The sequence below is a fragment of the Dipteris shenzhenensis genome, chromosome 27 (assembly GCF_047967505.1).
Source record: "Dipteris shenzhenensis isolate YYH24624 ecotype China chromosome 27, Dip_SZ_1.0, whole genome shotgun sequence".
NCBI classification, from domain to species: domain Eukaryota; kingdom Viridiplantae; phylum Streptophyta; class Polypodiopsida; order Gleicheniales; family Dipteridaceae; genus Dipteris; species Dipteris shenzhenensis.
The window spans coordinates 10,003,927-10,009,961 of NC_141622.1; positions in this window are offsets into that span (position 1 = coordinate 10,003,927).

A 6,035-nucleotide genomic window follows, 5' to 3' on the forward strand; every position below is an offset into this window, starting at 1 on the left:
ATGAACTTGTGTGCCATCCATGCCAAGAGGGTTATGATCATGGCCAAAGATATGTAGCTAGCTAGCTGGATTAGAGGCGATCCAAACTTTAGGCCATAAATGGTTTTGAAAACCATCTTGTAACATTTGAGGTTGTAATCAAATTTTTGGCAATACAATATATATTGACACCAAAGTTGATTGTACAAGTTTTTTGGTTGTTTTGAGTAAATGATGAATTGTGATCTTTGGTTCTCATGAATAGTTTTGGGTATTTGTAGTTTGTCTTTTGAGTAAGTGATGAATTGTGATCTTTGGTTCTCTTTAATTTTTTGTGATGAAGGTAATGGCACAATAGACACCAACTTTGAAAGCGCCATGCATTTGATCAGCTACTCCTTTCTATGAGGCGAGTACAAGGAATGCATGCAAACAAGACTCTGACGCTTGAACATTCCCATGTAATGTCCAAGTGCAAAGTCTACACGGATGCTACCACCTCAACTTGCATGTCGCAATGCAAAATCATCAACTTCAATAACATCTTGAAAGTTGTAATAATATGATTAGTAAGCTTTTAAAAAAAATTTTAAATTAAAAACATCACATAATTAATATTGACAATGTCATCAACTTACAATTTGTTCTGCATCTCTTTCATCGTAACCCTCTGCACAAATGTTGATGGAACTTTTTCTCTCATCAATAACCATAGGGGGTATCAATGACAAGGCCACGGCACTGGTCTCAATCCTCAAACGTTTGTTCTACCTATTCATCAATATTCTTGCTAAGACCTCTTAGAACTCTGTCTCTGTGACTTGTGTGACTTGAGTCATGCATTTCCTCCCTTACACTTAAGATTGGATGTTTCAATGTGTTAGTAGTCGCCAAATTTGTACATCTATTAGAGTGCCCCTAATGCTTCATCCTCCCTCATCTTCTTCACTTACTAAATATCAAGTAAAAACAAATATTCGCTATCTTCAATCAAAAGATAAGGAAGGGTTTGAAATAAAACCTCTTTCATCATACCCTCCATTTTTTCATCTCCTTCCTCTTCTTCCTCTTCTTCTCCTTCTGTAATGGTGGGCTGTCTCACGGAGGATGTACCAACTGCTTCTTGAACCACAGCTAGCTCCACCTGTGCAGTGTGATTCACTTTTTCTAGAGTTTTTATGGACCATTCCAAGGCGAGGCTGGCTTTGGCAACAATCACATTTAGATTTTCTTCAACATCTGCTTCTTGCTCTGCTGCAAGAAGAGTAGGTACTTCCTATATGAATGGAGGTGCAGGCATGTCCTCCATTTCTAGCATGATTATACAATATGCTAAGGGTAAGGATACAAACCGGGCTCCTATAGGCCCTAATTGGAGATCCATCTCCTCATCCTTTGATTATTTTCTAAAATTTTTTGGACTCAAGGTTTTAGAGATTCTATGTAGCCTATGTCTAAAAACAGGATTAGCTTTGCGACACTCTAAAAGAATATTGACTGGAACCCATTCTAATCTATCTATGTCTAACCAGATCACGAAAGGCTTAACTTTCTCAAAGTAATCAACGACATCTATGAAAATGTCAATGTGCTTATGGATTGTCGCTACTACATCGATCTCACGATCAAACATCTCATACAAGTAGTCTTCTCTACTCAAATTATGGGTAGAAGCCATAAATTGGAGGTATGCATCACGAGGTGTGGCCATTATAGGTCTATAGAAGCTGGTATGAGTTGAGGGTTAAAGAGGTTGAGTGTAGGAAATGAGTAGAATAAAGGCTATTGTTATCCCTAGGGCCTTTATATAGCACTATGGACTCTTTAAAAGTCAAAGGTGACAATTTATGATTGGGCAATAAAATATATTAGCTCATTTTTATTGAATCTTGGAACCAATATTAACAATCAAAATTTTAAAAGGTTATGGAAAATAATCTAGACTAATTTCTTGTCGACTTCAAAACTACTACATTTATTGACAATCAACACTTTACAAGATTCAACAAACTAATAAAGACTCACTGCTTGTGAACTTCAAAAGTACTAAATTTATTAAGTCCATTGTCATTGCACCCTTTCAAAAATGACATAACAATACCAAACCTTTTCAATTAATTTAATACTAGTATGAATGGCCAAGATACAAGGATGCTTCCATTTGTCGAGCATCGATGTTTCTTTAAGTCGCCTCCTCACTATCTTACTGTTCACTGAGAAGAAAAAGTCACTAGTGATATCAATGTATTTTCGAATGTGCTTCAAGCTCCAACTATTTATGACCTCAAGAAATTGAATTTCACCATTTGGCATACGTATCTCAAACTTTGTGGTGTCTACTACATCACAATGCATAGGTATCCATGTGCCAGGATAATTTTTCCAATGTCTATAAGCATATCTCATATAACAAATACTACACACTAGTTGACACCTTATTACTAAATTTTCTTTACTAACTACAAATCTAAAATGGTCTCCCTTTTGAAAACCTTTCCTAATGTCCCGTGTTGGATAAAAAAGATTATCCAATAAAGTCCTCAGCCTGATCTTTGCATACCCACATGGTCTTTGTTTTTTGTGGAGGAAAATCAAATTGAAGTAATAAACAAATACAATGGAGGGCATGCACCAACTAACCCCCATAGATTTAGAACTGAAAGTTAACCTCATTGATGATTGAACATCAAATCCCATTTCCATTCAAAATGCATCTATAGAGTAAAAGTCAGGAAGAGGAACAAGATGTAGGAGTCCATATGCACCTTCTCTTCAAGGTACTTGGTAGCATGCATTATAGAAAAAGATACTAGATTTTGTTAAGGAGGTAGGAGTCCTTACCAAGAACATTATCTCCCCAATGTTTGAATGAAAAGCTTGAAATGTTTTGGTGAGACTCTCCAAGGGTTGGGTTTTGACTTTGGTGCAAGGAAAAATATCTACATAAGAAGTAAAGAAAGATGTCAATGAGTCCATTAATCCCCTACCCTCCCCCCCCCCCTCCTCTCTCTCTCTCTCACACACACACACACACACACACACACACACACACACACACACACACACACACACACACACACACACACACACACACACACACACACACACACACACACACACACACACACACACACACACACACACACACACACACATGCATGCACGCAAGCACGCATGCACACACACACACACACACACACACACACACACACACACACACACACACACACACCCCTCTTTGTCACTCTCTTTCCCTCACTAGTTCCCTCCCCCCCCCACATGTCTACTCTCTCTAACATGGCAACCTTTCTCAACACACATTCACATGCATAAAATGGAAAAATGAAGTGCCGTTATGCAAAAGAGACAATGTAAATGAGAGATACAATTTTAAGGAAAGCAAGTTCGATTGGTAGAGTCCAAGTTCAAGTCTTAAGCCATGTACACGTGGTGAACCTTGACCTTGATTCCTTTCTTTGTATTAAAAAACCCAACCATGTAATCCTTCCAATACTTCTCTTTCTTTGCTCTATCCTTCCTTGAAACCTTTAATGGACCTAGGAGCAAGCCTATCACAAACTCCAAGCTAATCACCAAGTTTGTAGGAGGAGGAGACCCAGTCTCCGATGTTGAGAGATTTGAACAAATCTATGAGACCTTTGGTGATATTGGGGATCTAGACAAGGTCAATGCTTTTAGCTCGAGTCTTGATGGCAAGGCTTGGACAATGGTTTAAAGCCTTAAACCGTGAGAAGAAAATAAATTGGGACACATTGCATAAATCTTTCATTGTGGGGTTTGCCCCTAGTGGTCCCAAGTGGAGCCCGCTTAACCAAATTTATGAGATGAAACAAAAGGACACTAAATCCTTAAGAGACTATATCGCCAGGATTAAACATCTAAACTTGCAATGTGAACCCCATGTGAGGATGAGTGATGTGCAGCTTCTACCATGCTTCCTCATAGTGCTACAAGATGCTAAGCTTCATGATCATCTATTTGCTATGAATCCCACCTCATTCGAGCTATGCAACAAGATCGCGATATGCTTAGGGGATAACATGAGGGAGAAGCACCAAGAGGATAAATCCTTAAGTTCCTCTGATATGTCCCAAATAGCATAGGCTTCAACCTCAGGAGCAATAAGGATGCAAGCATGACACCCAAGGTTCTCAACGTGGAAGAGTTGGCCACATATCTATTAAACAAGTTGAGCTAGCAATGGAAGATAGAAGCACCAAAATATGCTCCTAGCAACTCCCATCTATTTCCACAAAGAGATAACATATGTTTGGGGTATGCAATGGAAATCATTGCCCTCGTCTTAGAGCCAGGTTAACACTCTATTGTACCCATTGTGTTTGTTGGTGGGGAGATCATGACACATCCCAATGTCATTATCCTAGGGTTATTCCTCAACCCATGTATCATCAAATGCTGCATCTACCATTGCTTCCTGCACCACCCAATCCATCCAATCAGGCACAGTTGGTAATACAAGGTGCCACATCAGCCAATCAAGGGCAATTTAAAACTCAAAATATTCCATTATCCTCGCCAGTACTGGGACCTCAACCACCACCATCACCATGAATTACTCCCTTGAATCAAATATTTGTGGAAGAGCTATGTAGTGATTGGGGAGACCCCAAACCTACCTCCTTTAGTGGAAACAACCATCCCCAAAATGGTGACAATGCAAATCAGTCTAGTATTATAAGTCACTACATTAAACAGAATGACCAATACATTCTCATCTTACTAGATGGCACTGATTCGTCAAAAAATATATGAATAACCTAGACAAAATACCACCCATTCAATGCCATACGTTTCAAGGGCCACACCCAGCAAATGAGTGTCCATATAAGGGGCAATCTAAGTAGCCAATCACACGTGCACCAATAGGTCTATGCTGATAAGGATACCACCAATAGGTCTATGTTGATAAAGCTTGTTAAAAAATATGAGAAAGAGGACAATTAGAAGAGTCTTGATGAACCTCGGTATGCTCCTATACCTGGGTTAGAAGACTCACTAAATTGGATGCATACATTGGCCACAATAGATATGCTAAGTACAAAAGGAACTCAATGTATGCACCTTGGCAATGATAGACCTGTCGCCGTTACACTTTTTATGCTATAAGAACAAACTACCTAATCAAATTGAACTAGGAATTGACAATGCCATTGATCCTAACGAGATAGATATGACTCCATCTCAACTTTGGGTAGAGCTGACATCAACAGGTGCAACATGCCGAATACAGGCCATGGCAATTGGTGAGCAAGCCAGAAGCTCATCTCTTGGGAAGGAGAGGGACAGAGCAACATCAACAGAGGCATAGGAGAGGGACAGAGCAGATCCAACATGAGAAAAAAAAAGAGAGTGACGAGATTAAAAAACTTCAAAAAATAAATTCAAAATTAATGGTGTTCATCAAGATTAGAGATCAATGTATGCAAGAAAGCATAGCATCCTAATCTCATCCTAATGAAAAGGCCGAAAAAGAGCAATAAAGAGAGAAAATCATAGCATCATAATCTCATCCTAATGCAAAGGCCAAAAAGAGCAATAAAGAGAGAAAAGGTTTTTAGAATTCTCTAGAATTCAAGAAAGCATGGTATCCTAATCTCATCCTAATGCAAAGGACAAAAAGAGCAATAAAGAGAGAAAAGGTTTTTAGAATTCTCTAGAATTCAAGAAAATGCAAGAGGAGTGCTTACTCATTTCAAAAGGAAAATGCCAGTAATAGCAGAGGGAGAGGGGGGAGAGAGAGAGAGAGAGAGAGAGAGAGAGAGAGAGAGAGAGAGAGAGAGAGAGAGAGAGAGAGATAGAGGAGCTACAGCAAGCAAGCTAGTGTAGGAGGGAGCAAAGAAAGAGGGGGTAGAGGGAAATATTGGTATACCTCAAATCACTCTCTAATCCCTTGAAATTAGGAAACACTAATTGGAGGCCCTTTTGAGATGCCAATTCTCCCCTAATGCAAAGTTTAGAGTCTCTAAGCATAATTGAAATACAGCTCTTCGCCTGCCATCTTTGGTCATTAAAAC